Source organism: Eretmochelys imbricata, chromosome 10 (assembly GCF_965152235.1).
Source record: "Eretmochelys imbricata isolate rEreImb1 chromosome 10, rEreImb1.hap1, whole genome shotgun sequence".
Taxonomy (NCBI): domain Eukaryota; kingdom Metazoa; phylum Chordata; order Testudines; family Cheloniidae; genus Eretmochelys; species Eretmochelys imbricata.
Genome location: NC_135581.1, coordinates 31,916,374 through 31,940,063, shown reverse-complemented (window position 1 = coordinate 31,940,063; position 23,690 = coordinate 31,916,374). Strand labels below are relative to the sequence as shown.

Here is a 23,690-nt window from a genome sequence, read left to right as displayed (position 1 = left end):
TAGTTCAATTGGACATCCTTTTTTCTTTTAACCAGCTTAAGCAAAATTGAAATAGGACATGGCTGTTCTGAAATACGGATGTTCACATGCAGACTTTCACCAGAATAACCAAAGGTGTTAATTGCAACTCATTTAGTTGTTCTGGTGGTGCTTTAAACGTTGGCTCGCTAGCCTGGCTGGGGATATACACTAGAGTTTAAATGTTGCTTTCGTTCCAGCTGGTAAACTGGCAGAGGCCCACCAGAGAGACTGTGACACTGACGGGCCAGGGACAACACAGTGGTAGAAATTCCAGTATCCTCCCCCCTCCCAGGAACTAAGATGGCAGGGGACAGGGCTTCTCACTAGGTTGTTACCCCGGACTTCCTTGGTGGGGTGTCCCATCTTCAGCAGGTTTACCTTTAATTAGAATGTTCAGTGCTCTGCTACTGGATGTTTGGGGAAATTTGTCAAGCCCTATTTCTGCATGTTCAATATTTCTGACTATAAGTATACACTATTAGAGAGGGTCTCCAAAGCACTTCAAAATTAAAAAGTACTCTGTGCCAATTATTAAAGATAAAACTGCCATTTGTCATTTAAATTGTTTAACTCAACCCTCTGGCATACTTCAGATCTCTTCTAAATAAAATGCAACATATTTGCTAAGGAGGGGATGTGCAAGGTGCCTATGTACAGTGTGTCTGCACTGGAGGGTTTTACCTTGCCAATTAACTCACAGCACTGAACACATTTGCAAAGGCTAGTCTAGTGTGGACACTCCCCAGATGCTTGTTCCAGGGTACAACATTTGTGGTTTAACTAAGGATGTGCCAAGGGTAAAGAACAAATATTTCCGTCCTGGAGCAAATATCTGGGGAATTTCCACTCTACCTTTTTAACACGTTTATACAGGCTATAGTGTAGACAACCAATTAAGAAGTTGGGAGCCCAAGTCCTACTGTACGACAATGAGAGTTGTGGGTCTAATCCCCTTAGGCATTTTTGAAAATCCCACCCTAAAGATGTAATGCCAATGGTTTGAAATGTACACAATTTCCCTGTGACTGTCCAGTAGCAGGCACTTTGTGTTTGCATAGATACTACGGCTAGTAGAGCACAGGGCTTGCATTTTGCATTCAAAGCTCAGAACGTTGAAATCTTTCTCGGCAGAGCCTGGAAAGAATCTCAGCAATTTAAACTATAAGAATCTCCCTCCCTCCCTGCTGCAAATTCTGGCACATTGTTAGGACAGTCCCTCTACAAGGCCTAATTTCAGCTAAATGTTGCTCACAAACCAATTATTTAAATTATTCCCAGTCTATGTTAGTGCATGCCAGGTTTTGAAGAAAGTATTCATTTAGTTACCTCTGTTTTACTGCATAAGTGGGACAAATTTCATGCCCCCCTACAAGTCTATTATGCATTCTATTTATACCACAAACATTTGGTGTACAATTCAGGAGCAGCAGGAACAGGTGATGTAACGCACTGTACAAACATCATTCTATTCAAACAGTGGGAAAATAAACTGTATTCTCTGGGTTTCTTTGATCAGTTTAAAACAATCAGATTAGAAATCCCAGATAACCCAGTATGTACTGGAGATGAAAGGCTGCTGAAGAAATAAATTACCCAAAGTTAGATATTAAGCAAGATTTCTCTCTCAACAATCAACTTATCTGTGGATAGAAGAGGACTGGCCATGGGGTTTCAAACTCCTGCCAGGCACTTTATTTATTTTTATAACACTGTATAAAAGCTACTCCACCCAGAATGAACTTTGCATTGCACAACACATCAAAGGCACTTTATGGCCTAAATTAAGCAATAAAATTGTTAAGATTGTGTGTTATGCTGAAAATTGGCTGGCCTCTAGTGTGAAGTGAGACAGGAGGTGAATGGCGTATGCTTCCTGGAGAAGGCTCAGGGCAGCATGGCCTGGGGTATCAAAGTGTGCGGCACTCTTATATTTAACATTTTATGGACCAAAGTAAAATGCTCTGGAACTTGAGTCTCCATTTTAACCCTCTGCCCCCCAAGGTATTTTAACCTTCCCCTCCTGAAGCCTACAGCCTTCTAGCTAAGCCCCAGCAATGACCAGACAGACATCAATACCGCTCCTTAAATCTTTCAATAGATTCACTGTTGAGTGAGCTGACTCACTCCCTTCCCCATGAGCTATTCCACACCATTCCCTAGCTATGGCGTAACAGACCAGAAATAAAACTAAAGCCAAAGCGACTGCATGTTTACATGTCTTTCGTTTAGTAAAAGGGGATTTTTTTTTTTTTTTTTACTTTCAAGTTTTTGTTTAAAAAATTCCTCAAAGGGGACTTTTACTGCTCTCCATTTGCTCCCTTCCAACTTGGTATCCGTGTCATCCACACACTTCAGCAGATGCTGCCATGCGGCCGTGACTTTTAACACATGTTCTAGTGACAAAAAAAACAGAGGGATGTTTAAACCTACTGACTTAGTTTAAGGAAAAATATAAGTTAGAAGAAAAACCCAACTGAAATGTTCTGGAAATCCACAGGCTTGGTAGCAGAGCCATTCATAAAACGGCCTTTCTTGGCACAGTGTCTAGTACTGCTTCAGCAGAGAATGAGACAGCTTTTAACTTTCATTTTTTATTTACCTTCCCTTTTATTTACTCATTACCTCAGAACATTAAGCCCTGACAGTTTACCACATAGGCTGTCTACACGAGCGCATTCTTCCCCCCACCCCCTCCATATTTCCCCTATAGTTTCTCCAGCAACAGTGCCGGTCAGATCCAGTCTAGAGGACATGCAGGATACAATGAGAGCAGCCAGTCTACACCAGCACTTTCACCCTCGCTACCAGAGGAAAGCTCAAGAGAAATGTTGTGTAAGTAAGGCCAGAGTGAAACAGAAATTGCATTAAACCTTCACAAGCAGCGGTTGATACAAAACCAGGAGGTATTCGTTCCAAAAGTGTTTTAAAAGTAACATATAGGTCTGGGAATTCAATTAAAATAACATGCACATCCCCTTCTTTAGGGCATATTAGCTAATCATGGCACACATGCGTCTTACTGCTGCATGCAGGATGGGTGCAAAGCCGAAGGAAAAGGCAAGTGAGCCCACACTGAGGGGAAAGTAACTAAAGCAGGATGGTCCTGCCTGCAGAATAATACCCACGGGGCCAAAGCAGCAGACAAGGCCAGAGATAAGAGGAGCCACCACACTGACTAGCATGCTCATCCCACCTCCAGACTGCCGGCAAGCCACAGGAAAAGACCTGAGAAGTTAGCACTGCCTCAAATAGCAGTAACTCCCAGAGCACCGCTGACAGCTTTTGGTCAATAGTAGTACGGCTAATAGTGCTGCAATGGCTGTAGGGAGAGGCAGGGAAGTCCCTTCTGTGAAACTGCAGTACGGCTTTCAGATTCCTTCTCCGCAGCCCCTTTTCAGGCCCCAAACTGTGCCCTCTCCCCACCCTGGTACCATGGAGAGATTCCTGGACTCCCTGGCTCCCTTGAAGCTGCTGATTTCTGCACTACTTTATTTCCCTCTACAATTTTAGTGAACATCAGTAAGAGGGTCTGACTAATCACACTATAGCCTTTCTCCAGCCTGTGCCAGAACTGCTCTCTTTGCATGATGCCTCACCCATTACAGGAGAAGTAAGAAAAGAAGATGCCGCCATCTTGAAAGATTTCACTCGTGTCAACAGTGAATGTTTTAATCAAGCATGAGACAGTTATCCATGCACTGACATTGACAGACATTTAAGTTATGTAAAGGACTTTGAAAGCTGCAAAGCACTATGTAATGGCCCAGTGTTAATAAGATGAGGCGCTTATAAACGGCCTTTCATAACTGAGTGCCCAAACTCATCCCAAGCAGACTCTCCTGGTTTCCTGTCTGTGGCACTAGCAAACAAAAAGCTATACACTACAGGTAATTATATTGTTTCCACGGAGGACAACAATTAAAAAATGGCCAATTATACTTTACAAGCTCAGGATATTCAAGTGCTTCCTCAGATATCCACAGCGGCAATAAGCACTTAGAAATGGCAACTCCCAACAAATTGCAGGTAATTTAGAGTCATTTACACAAGCCTTCAAACACTGCCCTTTAGAACACCGCATGGGAATCTTGGCATGTAACTTTGTCAGTTTCAAAATGGGGTGTTGTATTTATTCAGTCAACTCATAATCCCTGAATCATACCACCATTCTCCTGGGAGGTGACAGTCATAGTGACTTTGTTCTCATAGAAGTGAATTTTTGTTCTGCAATAGGGCTGCCAGATTTTATATCAGATATTTAAGATTTGAAAAGCTGTTAATTCATGCACCAAGCCAAAAATTGTCCCCTAACATGAATCCATCCATATTAATGGGAAACCACTCATTTCGATAGTACCCAGTTTCTACATTAGCCCCAATGATTTTAAAGGAATGGTATGCAGTCAAATTTAGCCCCAAAATTGGGTTTTGTTAATCAACAGCTTTTTATAAAACAACTAGCAAGAGAAATATTTCTATGGTTTTTATAAATTCCAATGGAAATGTTATTTAACAAACATTTACGTGCTGTGTTTGTAACCCGCAATACGGTAGCACCCAGCTAATGCATGAAAACTGGAAGTAAATGTACCAAAAACATACCAGAAAAGCAAAACATTAAATATCTGTTTTCACTGTCCAAGAAGTGAGAAATTCAAATTGTGAACAAAAAGCATAAACAGTAGCGTTTAAAGGACATTTATATCTTCAATTTTTTTTAATAGTTTAATTTGTCACAGGGAAGGAAATAATTTTAAAATATTATTTTAAAATCTGACAGCGTCCCTTTGAGATATCAATTGTTGCTTCTCAGCCCTTACAGGCAATGGCACCCTTTCTCCTATCACTGCACCAGCTAGTATTTCACGTGTGTCCACTTCATTTGTGTGCATTCCAACTTGCAACTTTCTACCATGTCCACTGTGAGTCAACAACAGTGACACACAGAGAATCTGACAGAAACACCAAGATGTGCATGTGACAGATGAGAAGCTGCTATGTATTAATGTATGAATACTAATATGTAATAATGCTATGAGTATTGTAAGTGACCTGGTTAGTGTGCTAAAGTTACATGGTGGGTTATTAGAATGCACTTATGATTGTATTGATCTAGTTTAACAAAAGGGAAGAGCAAACAATAAAGCAACACAATAGCTCTAGATAAATCATTGCTTGAAAAACAACAGGGCAAGCTATTAGTTTAAGGGATCCCTCCAAGGAACATGCAAGCTTGTTTTCTCAGGCTGGGAACTTGAGATCAAAAGTTTCAGAGTAGCAGCCATGTTAGTCTGTATTCCCAAAAAGAAAAGGAGGACTTGTGGCACCTTAGAGACTAACAAATTTATTTGAGCATAAGCTTTTGTGAGCTACAGCTCACTTCATCACTAGAGAGTTAAAAGGCGCTTTTAAGGAGAAGGTGAGTTCACTTATCAGACACTGTCTTCTAAGGAGAAAGCTTTAAGGAGGCTGTTTGGTCACTGGTGATTACCATTGTCATTGCCCTGGAGGGAACCAAACTGCAGGCTCAGGGCCTAACTCAGACCTGCTGAGGCATTCCCCATTAGTGTCAGGGCCCTGTGTGAGAGTGGGAGAATCATGTGATTCCACCCCAAGAGACAGGTGGCAGCTAGGAGCCTGAGACCTGACAGGCAGCATGCTCAGAGACCAGGAGGAGGCAGAGGTGCAGTTCACTTGGTAACCATGGCACAGAAGTGGGCTGGTATATCACGGAAGGTGTAGAACACCAAGTTCCCTGTCCCAAAGGGGGCACAGTCTAAACAGTAGATGTGAGATGATGGGGAAGTAGGGAAGGGATGGAGTGGCATAAATTAAGGCATCATTTGATCATGTTGCTATCAGCCATTGTCCTTCTGGCACCCATCCCCACCCTACTTTCTCAATTTATCACATCTCAAATGTAGCCTATATGCTCTTTCAGACAGGGAACAAGTTGCTCTATATCGTCCGTGAAGCATTAATGCACTCTGGGGAGCTATCCAGTATTTGCACACTATGTTCCAAACCCCAATTCAAAGGTTCTCCTCATTACACGTTCTAAAGAGGGGGCCTAAGTATCAGTTGCAGAAGCCTCAAGCACCAACAGTAGTAATGCAGAGAAGTGGCTGGGAAGCTGAGACAAACCATCTTTAACAACGTATTTTTCTATAGCTGCTTTTGCCAAGTCCTGCCTTTCGTTTCCATATTCCCCCTCTGCACACGTCCTATTTGGAATTTGTAAACTAAAATTTAAGCCATCGGCAGGTGAAAAATCACTGGATTATTAACAATATAACCCATTGCCTGGGAATGACAGTCTGTGGGGAGGGGAGGAAGGGAAAGAAAGCAGAAGGCAAAAGGATTTTCTGTAGAGGATGAACAACTTGGGAAGACACTTGGAGACCAATCCTTGCAATCTAAATTTACACTCTGGATCCAGTACTCTATACACTGACCCCTCCAAAGGAGGAAAATGATACTTTACAAATTCTGTTCCCACAACCACTGTATATATAATAAGCAACTTCCTAGAAACAGCGTTCCTTCCTACAACTTTAAGTAGAATGATGTCTGACTTTAGAGCTACTGGTCTTCTATGCTGAAGGCTCGATATCTTGATGGTGGTACAAATGAACTTTGGGCTTGATAATGGAACATAAACTCTATCTGTAGACAATGTAATGTCATATGACAAAACAATTTGGCTGATCTGTAGTTAGCAAGGTAACTATAGAAGGTTTATGATTTCAGGTGCTTGCTCTTCTAGTCCTGTTTTTGCTTACCCACAGTGCTCCCCAAAAAATACATATAACATTCAGATTTTAGAAGAGGCAAATTTTTCTTCCCAGTTAATTGCTTTCTGTGGCTTGGCAACACCAATGTGGACAATAGGGTGTTCCTGCTTCTGCTGTCCCATCAGGAAAAAGTGGTTTGGCTCCAGTCCCACGCTCTTTCCTAGCTCACTCCTTAGGCTCAGCTCCCAGGATGACTTCCAAGGCTGTGAAATCAAAGGATTAGCCTACTCTGCACTACCTGAGGCTACATGCTACACCCAAATCTACACCCAGGATGGGCTACTTGAGAGGGCTTGGCTGTTGCCAAGCCACAGAGGGCAAACAACAGGGAAGTCGGGTTTGCCTGTAGCTTGGCTGATGGCTCTGACTAGCAGAATCACCAGAGGATGAGGAAGCAAGCCATCACACGGTAGGTCTTCACTGCAGTTCACTTGAGTGATCAGCATCTGGGTCAGCCTAGCTTGCATGTGAGCAGCCACACAGCAAATCCATGCCTGAGCTACTGTGCACTCTTGTTGGTAATGCACTCACTCGTGTCTGCAGGACTGCTGGCATATATCCTACAATTCTTTGTGCATCAGAAGCTGAGCTGCTCTGATTCTGTCCCAGCAAATTGTAGGAGAACTTGTCTGTTCTTCTGGGCACGTGGGGGAATTGTGGGAAAGCACTGGAGGCCTATCAGCACTCAACAGGTTTAGTCTGCAACCTCACTGCAAAGCTGGCAGGGTACAAGCCCAAGTGGAAGGCTCATTCAGGTTTTAGCCTATAGCCACCGATGAGGCAGCTAGCTTGGGTCCACCACCAAGCACCACCAAACGTGGGTCACAGGTTTGTGTGTGTGGAGTCAGAGGCAACACCTAAGTAAGCACCCAGGTTAACTCTGCGGCAGACCCATGGCAGACTGGGGAGGAGAGAGTATGTCTCAAGTGTGTGGGGGGGGATATCCTGGCTTTTCCCCAAAGATTGCTCCAAGGCTAAGGCAGAAGGACTGCCCTCAACTCTGCAATCTTAGCTAAAGGGGTCAAGTCTAGGCAGTACTGCCTAGCCAAAGCGTGGATGGAGAATCATCAAGTGACTTCCCTCAGAGTTCACTCACAAGGTATGTCTATATTGCAATCAGACACCCCCAGCTGGCCCATGCCAGCTGACTTGGGCTTGTGGGACCTGGGCTAAGGGACTGTTTAATTGCAGGGTAAATGTTTGGGTTTGGGCTGCAGCCTGAGCTCTGGGACCCTCCCACAGTCCTAGAGCCTGGGCTCCAGCCCAAGCCCTAACGTCTTACCACAATTTAACAGCTTTTTAGCCCGAGCCTTGCGAGCCCAAGTCAGCTGGCACAGGTCAGCCATGGATGTCTGATTGCAGTGTAGACATACCCTCCGAAGCTTCACTTCATTCAGCTTAGAAGCATCAACTGCTCCAGTGCAGCAAGTCCAAAGTTTTGACTGGGCAATCGAGACTGGATGCTGGCTTACACTGGTCCCCAGTAGATCACTATGGGGAAAGAAAAAGGGCATTGTCAAAACATTAGGCCGATGCCTGGATTGGAGAAGGTCACTGCAGTAGGTACACCACTCCAATTTCCTGGCCAGAAGTTACTGGTGCTACTGTTACTTACGCTGTTACTGTTGTTCCAGGCCAATTCTCTGAGCTTCTTGGTTCTGAAGAAAAGTTGGAACCTACACAAGCCCAGAACTAAATGGTGCCTTAAGCAAGAGTTGCCACCTGCTTCTTCCTGGACAAGCAGAAAACAACTGGGAGAGAGATGAAGGAGGTGGACCTGGAGCCAGAATTCTTTTTCCTAGTGAGATACCACCTGCCTGATGCACAGCGGAGAAAAGCATAATTCATCTCCACACTGATGTTGCCAGGACAAAGAAACGTCTGTATTAAAACCCACCTGACTGATCCAAACTGAACCACTTCTCCCGTCAGCTCCCTCCTCTCCAGGAAAGTAGATGGGCTTTGCCATGTGCCCTGAAAGACACTGGGTTTGGGACATGATATGTTTCCAAGCCCCCAGCCCTTTACTGGCTCCTCCCTCTTACACTGGGAGCAGATAGCTCAAGCAGCTCAACTTATGAGAACTTCTGCAGAATCACTGGGAAAGAGGCAGATCCTAACCATTCAGAACTTTACAGGTCAACACCTCACCCCTGAATTGGGAACCAAAAGTGTCAGCAGGCTATATGCCATACAAGCAATATGTCCCCTATGGGAAACCCCACAAAGAGGGCAGACAGCTGCATTCTGCCCCAGATGAAGCTGCTGAGTGTTCCGTCAGATGCAGCCACATACAGAATGGCACTGTTGGAGCTCAGTCAGGAGGCAACAGGCACATCAGTCCCTTCCCCAGAGAAAAAGCTGCCAATTGCACATGGATAGAAGAATTTGCAAAAGCCTTGCAGAGTGAACGAAAACCAGTTTTGAAATACAAAATTGGATTTTTTATTTAAATCAGATTTTTTAAATTTAAATTAAATACAGGAAACCTATTTCAAATCAAATTTAAAACTGACAACCTACATTAAGGCTTAAACATCTTATAGTCTATTACAATCATTTAAATTAAACACAAAATAATACTAAACAGCACATATTTGTTGCCAAGTTTTAAAAATAATGTCCAATCCCTGAGCTGGTAGTGTACCTGGAATCAAAGTTTGGTGCAGTGCTAAACAAGCTTTTGACAGCAGTAGCCTCTTCTGAAGGTCCAAAGAGAATATTTTCTTCATTTCAGTTTATTCAACTCATTCACTTCAGTGATTAATTCATACAAAGGTAAGAAAACAGTTGGGAGTTGAAAAAGCAGAAAAGCTTGTTTTCCTCTTTCCAGTCTATGAATAAAAATAGGTGTCAGAGGGTGAGATCTACTAGTTCTAAAATCATGAAGAACACATCCAGAAATGAGTTGAATTCACTAACTACAAATAATACTTCCTATGTTTAATAAATCAATTAGTCTTAAATGCAAAGCAGTTTTGTTAAACTTTTTTCCTTCCATATCCAGTATATTTAAGACAGTTTTATTTAATTAAAAAATTAAAATGTTGGTTTTGTGCATTTTAATTGAATTCCAATTTCTATCCAAATACAGCTTGACACAAACCACAAGAAAAAAAAAGCATCAGCTAGTAAATAACAAATGCATCATTCATGGTTTTCTAACATAATAAAAAATGAAAACTTGAAGAATCTGAATAAATGGATATTAAGCTATATAATTGCTAAATAAATGTGTACAGATATAGCATAGCCTCCTGGTTAGCCTAGGGCAGAGCGATAGCTCAGTGGTTTGAGCATTGGCCTGCTAAACCCAAGGTTGTGAGTTCAATCCTTGAGGGGGCCATTTAGGAATCTGGGGCAAAAATTGGGGATTGACCCTGCTTTAAGCAGGGGGTTGGACTAGATGACCTCCTGAGGTCCCTTCCAACCCCAATATTCTATGAATAACAAAAAGCACCAAATTTAGTGTAAAGGCTCTATCTAGTTTTGATACTGTCTCACATGACCTTCTCATAAACAAACTAGGGAAACGCAATCTAGATGGAGCTACTAGGTGGGTACAAAACTGGTTGGAAAACCATTCCCAGAGAGTAATCATCAGTGGTTCACAGTCATGCTGGAAGAGCATAACGAGTGGGGTCCTGCATGGATCAGTTCTGGGTTCTGTTCAATATCTTCATCAATGATTTCGATAACGGTATAGAGAGTACACTTATAAAGTTTGTGAACGATACCAAGCTGGGAAGGGGTTGCAAATGCTTTGGAGGACAGAATTATAATTCAAAATGATCTAGACAAACTGGAGGAATGGTCTGAAGTACAGAAGATGAAATTTAATAAGGACAAATCCAAAGTACTCCACTTAGGAAGGAACAATCAGTTGCACATATACAAAATGGGAAATGACTGCCTAGTAAGGAGTACTGCAGAAAGGGATCTGGGGGTCATAGTGGACCATAAGCTAATTATGAGTCAATAGTGTAACACTGTTGCAAAAAAAAAAAAAAAAAAAAAAGCTAACCTTATTCTACGATGTATTAGCAGGAGTGTTGTAAGCAAGACACAATAACTAATTCTTCTGCTCTACTCTGCGCTGATTAGGCCTCACCTGGAGTATTGTGTCCAGTTCTGGGCGCCATGTTTCAGGAAAGATGTGGACAAATTGGAGAAAGTCCAGAGAAGAGTGACCAAAATGATTAAAGGTCTAGAAAACATGACCTATGAGGGCAGATTGAAAAAATTACATTTGTTTAGTCTGGAGAAAAGAAGACTGAGAGAGGACATGATAACAGTTTTCAGGTACATAAAAGGTTGTTACAAGGAGGAGGAAGAAAAATTGTTCTTCTTAACCTCTGAGGACAGGACAAGAAGCAATGGGCATAAAATGCAGCAAGGGATATTTAGATTGGACATTAGGAAAAACTTCCTAACTAGTCAGGGTGGTTAAACACTGGAATAAATTGCCTAGGGAGGTTGTGAAATCGCCATCACTGGAGATTTTTAAGAGTAAGTTAGACAAACACTTGTCAGGGATGGTCTAGGAGATAATACTTAGTCCTGCTGTGAGTGCAGGGGACTGAACTAGAGGACCTCTCGAAGTCTCTTCCAGACCTATGATTCGCAAATCAACATGTTTCACTGGTTACCAACCAGTGAGAATCAACCTTTCTTTAGGAAAAGAACTAAAAAGCGCAAATGCAAAACATAATTAAAATCAATTCTTTAAAATAAGGGCTGCCTGATTATTGATTCAAATTGTGATTAAAATCACTGACTTAACTCAATCCACCCTGATACAATGTGGATTTGTGCCTCTGACTATTTTAGAGAATTAAAAATCAAGACACTGAATCTCACTTTGCTAGGTGTTAGACCAGGGGCAGGCAAACTTTTTGGCCTGAGGGCCACATCGGGTTTCCGAAATTGTATGGAGGACCGGTTAGGGGAGACTGTGCCTCCCCAAACTGCCAGGCGTGGCCCAGCCCTGACCCCTATCCAACCCCCCCCCATTCCCTGTCCCCTGATGGCCCCCCTGGAACCGCTGCCCCATCCATTCCTCCCTGTCCCCTGACTGCCCCCTCCTCTCATTCCTGACTCCACCCCTCCCTCCCAGGACCCCTGCCCCATTCAACCACCCCTTCTCCCTGACTGCCCAGGGAACCCCTGCCCCTGACTGCCTCCACAGCCCCATCCAACCACCCCACCCCCCCGCTTCTGACTACTCCCCCCAGGACTCCGCCCCATTTCAACCCCTCTGACCGTCCTGCCCCCATCCACACCCCTGCCCCCTGACCACCACCCCGAACTCCCCTGCCCTCTATCCAACCACCTCCCTGCTCCCTGAGCCCTTACCGCCCTGCCTGGAGCACCGGTGGCTGGCAGCGATACAGCCGCGCCGCCCAGAGCACCAGGACAGGTAGCTGTGCTGCCCGGCTGGAGCCAGCCACGCCACCGCGCAGCACAGAGCACCGGGTGAGGCTGGGGCTCTGCAGCCCGGCCGCCCAGAGCATTGTGCTGGCGGCGCAATGAGCTGAGGCTGCGGGGGAAGGGGAACAGCCGTAGGGGGGCGGGGGCTAGCCTCCCAGGCCAGGAGCTCAGGGGCCCGCGGGCCATAGTTTGCCCACCTCTGTGTTAGACAGTACTTCAACTCCTGGATAAATGAGAGGAAAGATGTTGCATCACTCTCTATATCCTTGAAAGGGGCAAGAAGGGTGGGTGGGAGGGAGTTCTGAAACTGTCAGGTTCTAAGTAGACTCCTCTAATATCCTTAATGCTCTTCCCTTGCCCACTGCCACTATAGCTCATACAAAGACAGATCCTAGTGTAGTCTCAGAAAATAGGAATGAAATAAAACTAGGAGATCATAATGCAACAGGTAACTCAGCCACAGTGGACTCTGGCTACACTAGGCTTGTCCCACCACAACTGCAGTTTCTCCAGCAGTACGAACAAGGTCACTTGTGTAGGTCACCTACTGGCATTTTTACCATCCCTTTACCTAACTCCACACAGAGCTGGCTTAGATGGAACATTGGTTAAAATGCTGGCAGAGCCCCGTCTACCATAGTGCTTCCACTGTTGCTTTGGCTGGTGGAGCCGCACCAGTGGAAATTTTAAAGGAAAAAGCTAGTGAAGACAAAGGTGGGTAAGATTTACCTTAGAAGGGATTTATATCTGGAGCACTCAACCTTAAACTGCTGAGACAGCCATTTTCTCAAGTGTATAAACATCCCAAGCTGTAAGTGCCAGGCTTGCAAGAATTTCCCCCCCAAAGCTTAAGAATAAATTCAAATGTTTTAAAATTATGGATGAATCATTCTGAAAACTTTCTACACTTTACCTTCAGTTACTGACACCAACTGTGCAGCTGTTACTAAATTACCCGTGCCCACCTACGTACACACTGTAGAGAGGACGCCCTCAAAGCTATAACTAGCTAAGTAATTCAGGCAGCAGGAAGCCCAGTTTCTGAGCTATAGATTGTATGTGTAAAATTCACTATGGTGTATACGACTGTGAGCACAGTGGTTAGCACAGTAGAGTTTATTATTATGGGAAAAGAATACAGATCACAACCAAATTTCCATTGCAAGCCTAATTTTGGTCTCTGCACTGAAATCTACAAACAAAAGAATACTGGAATCAAAATTGATAGGTTAGGTCAGGTCAGGGGACAAGATAGAATTGTTCTGAGAAAGGCAATCTACCAGGCCCTGGGAGGCTAAAGTTGGCACTAAGGCCCATCTCCAAGCATTCTGAGAGAATTCAAGAATTTCTTTAACTGTTGAATGCAGTCAATCTGCAGCAAGCAGAGAATTTTCTCTATTTCCCCACAAATGGTACATGGAGTCATGGAGGCCTTTCCAGAATGTAGCGTAGTCAGTATCATCTGAAACGCTCCAAGTCTTTGCAGGACACTGGAACCTATCACAGTGGGTCCTCTACTGCCAGAAGCTGATTAGCCTAGCAATGGACACGGTCACTAGTTCTGGGAACTACAGCCTCCATTGCCAGTCCAAGGCTACAAGGAAGAAGATTCCTGGAGATTGGGCAATCTTCTGCAATACTGTCTAGCATGGGCCAGGGAGGAAGGATGATATACCATCCCAAAGTTCCAAGGGAGTACAAATGCATCTGTTACTCTTGATCTGGGCTCCTTGAACCTGCTGGAGGATTTTGTTAGTGTTTTGTTTCTCCCGGAAACCATCACATCTGCCTGTCCGCTGCCTGTACATGCTGTACTCAGTTGCATCCTGTTCATCCAGTCTTTCATACGCTTCAGCTTTCCTCTCACAGGAACAGCCAACAGGCTGAGAGATTTCCCTCTGTCCAAGAAACCAGTAGCTGTATTTCCCTTGGTCATATCTTGGTTCCCAGACCCCCTTGCCCTGTAGCAATGTCTGACTTCACTCTTGCAGAGGTGTTCTTATTTTGTTGTGAAAGTGCAATAGTACAAATCTGAGGACTTTGGTATCCATTCTGTTTGTGGATCACTTTCTCTTTGCCAGGGACCTCCTGACTTGCCTTAGTGGGCGCCCCAACTCTAAGCCAAAAATCTAGAATAAACACTTTCCATTCTCAATGGCTCAGGGGATACCTCCTTCCCCAGGTTTCCTGTGACCAGACACCATCATACTTTTCTTGAGAAAACTAGTCATTTGCAGCAGTTTGATTCTGTTTTCTATTGTGCTAACAGAAACAGTTGCAACCATCTTGTGAAACATGGGGATAAAGAACAACTTCAACACAGTGGCAAACAATGCACTTCTTGTGGTGTGATGAAGCTTGCATCCAGTGTCACAGCTTGATCAGTTTCTCATAAGTAAGAGATTCATGCCCATTCCTGGCGTTTAACCTTGCTTCCAGGATTAGAGGAGCGTGGGAAGACTGCTCTTCGTCCTCTTTATTATCCCTCCATGTGATTCAAAGATGTTGCAGATTTCCATGACCAACAGGTTGATTTGTCTATTCCAATCTGGCTCTGATGAGTCAGTCATTCAAGAACAGGTGGGCACATCTCTTCATATACTCAGCTGCAAACAAAAGCAAGAGTCCCCATGGCTGCAGCCAGCCCTAGGGATAGTACCTAATACTAACCTATTAAGCCCACTATAGCAAACAGCAGGTACCTCTGATAGGAGTGGAGGCTGAGTATGCAGAAGCATAATGAATCCTGGGGTCCCCAGGATCACAGAAATTGGCCTTAATTCAGCAACTACTGACTGACTTCAAGAGCTCCATATTGAAACTTGAGATGCTAAAAGAGGCACTGACCCTTTTCAAATGCCGTCCTCATTTTGTCACTGGGATGGCAACAGACTGAATTCCTTAGCCCCTCTGCTGCTCCAGGACCAGTATGATGACTATAACCCAAAGTAGATGGCTCAGTGTTTCCTGTATGCCTTCCTGTTTAGACACCTTGCAGCAGGGTGACTGAAGATAAAAGTCACATCTTCTCCAAGGATACAAGGCTCTGTAGCAGTTAAACCTTCCTTTTCTGTTATACTGATCTGGGGCCACTGGAGTGGGCAGTAGGACTTCGCTCTTCTGAATGTGCTGCTAAACTATGTGCCTGTGGCTCATCCCATAGGCCACTCCCATGGCGGAACCAGATTATTTGGAATTGTTAGAACTTTTCTAGCATCTCCACAAGTAGGAGCCTGCCTGGAAAGGTAGAGTAGATCATTTCACTTTAGGGCACATATCTGCTCTATCACTCATTGCTTCAGCCACTGGACCCTCCTGGGCTAAGATCAACAAGGCAATACAGCATGATCTATTTTTGATCACACTGAATATGACCTTGCAGATGAAAGGGCATGCCTAACCAAACAGCCAGAGCACCCTAGCTAGTTCAGACTGCTTGTCCCTACATTCCTGGGGACTCCAGAATCTCTGACGCCATCTTACTGCCACTCTGGATGCATAGGTTTCAGAGTAGCAGCCGTGTTAGTCTGTATCCGTCAAAAGAACAGGAGTACTTGTGGCACCTTAGAGACTAACAAATTTATTAGAGCATAAGCTTTTGTGAGCTACAGCTCACTTCATCGGATGCATACAGTGGAAAATACAGTGGGGAGATTTTATATACACAGAGAACATGAAATAATGGGTGTTACCATACAGACTGTAACAAGAGTGATCAGGAAAGGTGAGCTATTACCAGCAGGAGAGCAGGTCGGGCGGGGGGGGGGGGAACGGGGGGACGGACGGACGGCAATTGTTCAACAAAAAAACTTCAAAAACAGACTCCAACAAGAGACTGCTGAATTGGAATTAATTTGCAAACTGGATACAATTAACTTAGGCTTGAATAAAGACTGGGAGTGGATGTATCATTACACAAAGTAAAACTATTTTCCCTTGTTTATTTCCCCTCCCACTGTTCTTGTAAACTGCTGGAAATGGCCCACCTTGATTATCACTACACAAGGTATGTCGTGTCGTCATCCCCCCCCCCCCCCAGTAATAGCTCACCTTTCCTGATCACTCTTGTTACAGTCTGTATGGTAACACCCATTCTTTCATGTTCTCTGTGTATATAAAAACTCCCCGCTATATTTTCCACTGTATGCATCCGATGAAGTGAGCTGTAGCTCACAAAAGCTTATGCTCTAATAAATTTGTTAGTCTCTAAGGTGCCACAAGTACTCCTTTTCTTTTTCCTGGAGGCATAGGCACTCTAAACAGACATTTACAGGGAAAAGCCAGAAGATTTTAACAGTATCTTCAGGGACCCTGCAATTTTTCTCTCCAAAGGCTCCTTCAGGGCTGCTCCCTTCTGCCAGGATTGTCATTGTTCTAGCAACCATGAAGATGGGAATATTGCCCCTGGGGTTCCCTAGCAAAACCTCTGCATTTGCAGGTCAGGCAGGGTGGGTGATGCAAAGCCTTGACTGTCTTGACGGGGGTGAATCTCTGTTTGAAATGCACTACTCGTTATGTATCTTTTTCTCTGTGGGAGGGTGACCAAGCAACTGTTGCAACAGCTCATATGGGGAAAGCAGCAAGCCTGAGCTCCTGCTCTGCTGGCATTTCTACCTCCAGTTACAGTGTCTAGGTCATCTAAGTTGCGAGGTAAAAGATTCCTCCTTTTTTCAGTACACACAACTCACCCGTCTCCTGGGACTGCCAGTCTGGGATGTCCCTTCCTTGGGTGAATTCTCCTCTTCCCACACTGCTTTCTCCTCTTCTTATGCCTCATCCCAACAGCTGGGATGGGGAACATTGCCCTTTCACTGTGTGTGTGCTGGACAGGTGGTTGCTTTCTCTTCTGCTTCTCCTTGAGGGCTTGCGAAAGAGTCTAGGAGCTCCGCTGGGTTGGGGTTGGGCTGCCCCAAGAGTCCGAGCACTGAATGAGGCTGAGAAGGGAGCTTGAGATGTCCCTCCACCTCTGTCCTCCCCTAGGAGGCACCTCTTTCCCAGACCATATGTACAAGGAGCCCATGTAAAGATGGCCATATAACAACTGGTGTGAGGGGAGACACTTTACACCTACCCTGAGCTTCCTTTCTGCACCCTTCCATGTACATTGGACCCTGCCTGTCTCCTGTGCTTCCCTGGGGTGGGTCTATTTGTGAGGAAATGCATAGCTGCTTGGCTACCACCTCTCACAGAGCTGCTTCTGTGTTTGATCTGGTGCCGGGAGTTGCAGTATTCCTCCCCTTCCAAGCCTGGGCTGTAGTGCTGCAAGTGGGAATCTCCTGCACACAGAAACCATGGAGGGCTACAGCCACTCTGCTAGGGAAGAGGGAAGAGGAAAGCAGTTTGCTGGCACCAGGGCCAGTTCCCAAGCAGATTCCACATGCCTTATTCTCCCTCCCCACTCTAGGGCATGCGCAGGAAGGCCGTTCTTTTGATTCCCTCTATGGCCTGACAATTGGCCTAAGGGGCAGGGCTGTGCCTGCATCTGCTCTCTTCCTCCTATTCCCTGAGCAGGAGGCATTGTGGGGCCTGTGACCTGGGAAGGTGTACCCAAGCCAGAGGGTAGCTGGAAACTCTGCAGCACATACCTCTTTGGTGCTATGCTGAAGGTTCTACCCATCTGGGGCTCTCTGCTGGTCCATCGCCCCTGGGTGTGGGGATTCTTCAGAGTCCAAACCTACACACACAATTCAGGCAGAAAGGTCTGAAAGGGGTGGGTGTGCATGCATACAAATATATTTTGCTACTTGATTCCCTAACTCTGATTTGAATACTGGCCTTCTTTCCCCCTTTGTGTGTGGGGAACGGGGTTGGGGGCATACCTAGAGGAATCAGACCATGTTTATGGCCTGGTCTTTCTTGCACCCCTCTGGTACACTGCTGACTGTGCGGGGGAGCATGGGAACCAGGCACTGAGGATTACCCCCTGTGCCACACACACTTCATGAAGGTGAGCAGGGGAAGCAGTGCTGATTTCATTTATTCCCCTTTCCAGAGTTTGTCCCTATAACCCTGTTTCAGAATAGGGGGTCAGAGACTGCTCTGAAAATATGTCCAATGGCTAGCAATCTCCCTGGCCTCAAAGATACTGGGCTTATTTGTCTCTCCTCCCACACATCAGCCCTTCTGGGTCTCAAGCCTGGGTTTCCAGAAGCTCTACCCCCTCTGCTGCAGGGGATCCACGTGAGTCAGGTGGATCGGTGTTTCCCCTGGAGTTCTCAGTCTGGTATACGAGCAGGGATCCTTGAGGAAAGGGATGGGGCGGGGGCGGGGCTTGCTATACAAGTAGCAATGGGGGAGGGAGCTGGGCTGGAGGAACCTTTCTGTATGGGCATTGGCAGCGTCCAGAGCCCACGGGGAAGAGGAGGGGGCAACCTTTTCTGGCTTCATTCCTCTCATAGAGAAGGGCCGAGGGAATCATAGAATATCAGGGTTGGAAGGGATCTCAGGAGTCATCGAGTCCAATCCTCTGCTCAAAGCAGGACCAATCCCCAACTAAATCATCCCAGCCAGGGCTTTGTCAAGCCTGACCTTAAAAACCTCTAAGGAAGGAGATTCCACCACCTCCCTAGGTAACGCATTCCAGTGCTTCACCACCCTCCTAATGAAAAAAGTTTTTCCTAATATCCAACCTCCCCCACTGCAACTTGAGACCATTACTCCTCGGTCGGTCATCTGGTACCACTGAGAACAGCCTAGCTCCATCCTCTCTGGAACCCCCTTTCAGGTAGTTGAAAGCAGCTATCAAATCCCACCTCATTCTTCTCTTCTGCAGACTAAATAATCCCAGTTCCCTCAGTCTCTCCTCATAAGTCACATGCTCCAGCCCCCTATCATTTTTGTTGCCCTCCTCTGGACTCTTTTCCAATTTTTCCACATCCTTCTTGTAGTGGGGGGCCCAAAACTGGACACAGTACTCCAGATGAGGCCTCACCAATGCCAAATAGAGGGGAATGATCACGTCCCTTGATCTGCTGGCAGTGCTCCTACTTATACAGCCCGTAATGCCGTTAGCCATCTTGGCAACAAGGGCACACTGTTGACTCATATCCAGCTTCTTGTCCACTGTAACCCCTAAGTCCCTTTCTGCAGAACTGCTGCCTAGCCACTCGGTCCCTATTCTGTATTAGTGCATGTGATTCTTCCGTCTTAAGTGCAGGACTCTGCACTTGTCCTTGTTGAAAGTCATCAGATTTCTTTTGGCCCAATTCTCTAATTTGTCCAGATCCCTCTGTATCCTATCCCTACCTTCCAGCATATCTACCACTCCTCCCAGTTTAGTGTCATCTGCAAACTTGCTGAGGGTGTGATCCACGCCATCCTCCAGATCGTTAATGAAGATATTGAACAAAACCGGCCCCAGGACCGACCCTTGGGGCACTCCGCTTGATACCGGCTGCCAACTAGACATCGAGCCATCGATCACTATCTGTTGAGCCCGATGATCTAGCCAGCTTTCTATTCACCTTATAGTCCATTCATCCAGCCCATACTTCTTTAACTTGCTGGCAAGAATACTGTGGGAGACTATATCAAAAGCTTTGCTAAAGTCCAGGAATAACAAGTCCACCGCTTTCCCCTCATCCACAGACCCAGTTATCTCATCATAGAATGCAATTAGATTTGTCAGGCATGACTTGCCCTTGGTGAATCCATGCTGACTGTTCCTGATCACTTTCCTCTCCTCTAAGTGCTTCAGAATTGATTCCTTGAGGACCTGCTCCATGATTTTTCCAGGGACTGAGGTGAGGCTGACTGGCCTGTAGTAGTTCTTCCCTTTTTTAAAGATGGGCACTGCATCAGCCTTTTTCCAGTCATCTGGGACCTCCCCAAATCGCCATGAGTTTTCAAAGATAATGGCCAATGGCTCTGCAGTCACATCAGCCAACTACTTTAGCACCCTCGGATGCAGCGTACCCAGCCCCATGGACTTGTGCTTTTCCAATCCCCGACTGCCTAGGGGAGAGGGTCTGAGGCAACCCCACCTGTCCTGGGCTGTGAGGGAAACTGTACTCTTCCCACAGGGCCAGCCAAACTCCCCAGCAAGAAACTCAATAAGGGGACAACAGGAGACACAGACTCTTTCTTCGGGCTCTGGCTTTTCTTGGCTTAGCTCACTCCCTCAAGCCTCCAGGGGCAACAGTCACTGCAAACACTTCAGAAGGGGAAGCAGAGCTGAGAGGACAATCACCCCAAAAAATCAAAATGCAGCCCTGGGACAAGGCTGGGAATTAGAAGGAAATAGGACTGAGCCCAGTTGTTCTTCTGAACATTTGAAGTGAAGTTTGGAGATTCCCCTCTGAAAAGCTCTGCAGCAGGGAGGGACAGCAAAGAAAACTGGTGGGATCTTCAGGGGACAGGGCATTCCCCAGCTGCCAGAGACTGCCAGGCTGAAGTACCCATTGGAATAGTTCTGAGGACATTACCACAAAAAATTATTCTTCCTAGCCATGAAATCTCAGCTATTCACACGGGAAGAGGACCCAAGAATGGAAATTGAGTGAGGCAGACTGCCTCTGTAACACATAGGGGTGGAAAGACAGTCCTAGCAGGTAGGAGACCTAACTTTGATTCCTGGCTCAGCCACAAACTTCCTGTGTGATCATGGGCAAGTCAATTACTCCCTCTCTGCCTCAGTTCTCCACTTCTAAAGTGTGGTGATATTTCTGAGGAGAACACCCATTAATGATTATGAGGTGTCAACGATGAGAGCCCTATAACTACCTAAGATAGTGAAACCCAATCTCCACATCTCTGTTTTTTGGATTTCTACCAAATCTGTCTCTGGAACCTGTTTAGGGGGCTTCATATGTTGCCACTGCAACAGGTGGAAAAGCAGCTCCCGCCCCAAAGCTCTCCACCTCCAAATAATCTGGTTTAAATGATTTGTTCATCATGATGTATGAAGTCTATGGTAAAGCGCTGGACAGAGCCCAGTCCTCCTGGACCCCAGGCCATTGTCCAAAGCACACGACATCTTTGTCTTCATCTTTCTTCCAGCACTTGCACATGATGGAATTTAAATACAGTGACTATCATAAAAGACGTGATTACTGCCTGGAGCAATTCAGCTTTGGCAGGTTCATTTCAAAAGGCTAAGTGGATGAGGTTTGATCCTCTGCCATATCAGAGACTTAGGTTTTATCCCCAGCTCTGCTATAAGTGACCTTGTGAAACTTCTCAGTTATCTTGTCTGTAAAATTGTGGGGAAGGATAGTTGCCTCCCTCTAGGATAGGGATATAAGGCTTTGGTCAATAATAAGAGCTTCTGAATTGCACAAATATTAACAGAAGTTGTAAGAGGAGAAAATCAAGCAGCAACATCATGTTAGAAGGCAAAAACATCAATAAAGTAGAAAAGCTCATCTACCCAGACAGCACCAGACTAGTCAATGGAGACCTCAAGAAAGGAGTGACATCAAGGATAGGAATGGCATCCACAGCATTCACTAAACTCAAAAAAGATATGGAAATGACAGGTATTCAGCACCAGAAAAAAAACCAAGAATCTCAGTGCTAACATACGGGCATGATAGCAGGAGATGTGCCAAAGCACTAGACAGAAAACTAGACATCTTCCAAAATAAGCGCCTATGAGAGATTCTGGGTGTTGGATGGAAAGACTTAAACACCAATGAAGAGATCAGAGAAATCACCATCCAACTGCTTGTCTCCACTAGAAACAGAAGGAAGTGCTGGTCATATTTGGGGCATGTACTCCAGATACCCAGATACAGACCCCCACATGGAGTCATCAAATGGAAACCAACTGGTGTGAAGAAACATGGGAGACCAAGAGAAATTTTAAGAAGAACTCTTTATTGGTAGGGCAGAACAGTTGATCTCAACACCATGGAGCAGATGGAAGCAAGAGCAGATGACAGAGAGGAACAGAAGAGGTTAATTTCTACCCTTTACACCAACATTGACACAAGGAGGATGTAAACGTAATGGAAGATGAGACAATTTGATTGTATGTCTTCTGACTCTCAGGCCTATACACCTCCCAGTATAAAGGATATGGGGGGGGGAGGGGGGAAGAGTCTCTCCCTTTGCTCTCTTTCCTCTGTGCTTCCCAGCCATATGTCTGCACACAGCGCTGCTGTTCCACACAGCGCTCACAGCAACCCAGTGCACCACTCCGTAGATTCAGAAACAAAGTCTAATAACTTTTGAATTATTGTGTTTTGAGGCCTAACAGATTTCAGCTGGGCAGTTCAATGATACAAGTTTTCTGAGATACCACCTATAGTTCCAAAGGCTCCCAATCTCTGCAACAAAAAGTATTAAGAAAGCAGATATTCTAAAGAAAGGGTTACGTCTCGGGAACCCCTTAACCAAATGCCCCTAAATTTGCACCACAAACTCTGCTCTGGGCTCTGACTTGATATCAAGTCAATTTGACTACATACGTGTATTTTAAAGAACTTTCCAAATTCAACTTTACATAGAAATCTTTGCAGCCTTAACTACTCATTGCCTCATAACAGAGAGAGACTTGGGACAACAGGGTAAGTAGTAATACTTTCACCAGACCCTCGCTAGAACGCGGGATTTGGGATTTATGCGCGGTGCCACGTTATAGTGGGGGCCACGTGATAGCATTACCATGGATCCCAATTTAAATATTTAAATTTGGGATCCGTCGCCGCGACCACGCTATGTGCGAATCTGCGTTCTAGCAATGCGCGTTCTAGAGAGGGTCTGCTGTAGTTATGACATATTGCTTTATGCAGAAGATGGTAGCATCTTACAGAACTTCTGAGTGACGACTTACTGGAAAATGGACCATGGTAAGTTTCATCCTGGCAGAAAGATGAATAAGACAGATTTATCTCAGAACATAATTGTAACGTTGTTAAAACATACAGACTTGGCAAAGGGAGGTTCAGAAATGTCCACGAGGTTTCACTGTAGTACTGGAGAGACCCTTGCTCTGCAGTGGACAAAAAGATTCAAGAAGGATAAACATAGGACCTCAATTAAGAGAACGTTTTTTCCTATTGTAGTTGACAGAGACCAAGATTCTCACATGTCTAGCCCAGAGGTGGACAAAATAAGGCCCGCAGGACCCTCCTGCCCGGCCCCTGAGCTCCTGGCCTGGGAGGCTAGCCCCCGGCCCCTCTCCCCTTCACAGCTTCAGCTCACTGTGCTGCCGGTGCAATGCTCTGGGCTGAGAGCTCCTGGGGCAGCGCAGCTGCAGAACCCAGCCTGACCTGCTCCAGCTGGGCGCCAGCCATCGGTGCTCCAGGCAGCGTGGTACGGGGGCAGGGAGTGGTGGGGGGGAGTTGGATAGAGGGCAGGGGAGTTCGGGGGTGTGGATAGGGGTTGTGGCGGTCAGAGGGCAGGGAACAGGGGGGTTGAATGGGGGCAGGGGTCCCGGGGGAGGGCAGTCAGGAATGATAGGAGGGGTTGGATGGGGCAGCAGGGGGCCAGCAGGGGCGGGAA

General features: G+C 45.6%; 1 protein-coding gene and 1 long non-coding RNA gene across 5 annotated transcripts in view; both read right to left on the bottom strand.

The window, feature by feature from the left end:
* The window catches only part of AXIN1 (axin 1), a 172,616-nt gene that overhangs the window by 132,963 nt on the left and 15,963 nt on the right, over nucleotides 1–23,690 (bottom strand). The window lies entirely within an intron of this gene.
* On the bottom strand, nucleotides 9,237–17,732 carry LOC144270829 (uncharacterized). Its single transcript, XR_013347255.1, has 3 exons — nucleotides 16,934–17,732; nucleotides 10,927–11,036; nucleotides 9,237–9,649 (listed from the first exon to the last, which is right to left on the bottom strand). It is a non-coding gene; the product is annotated as an uncharacterized LOC144270829 (long non-coding RNA).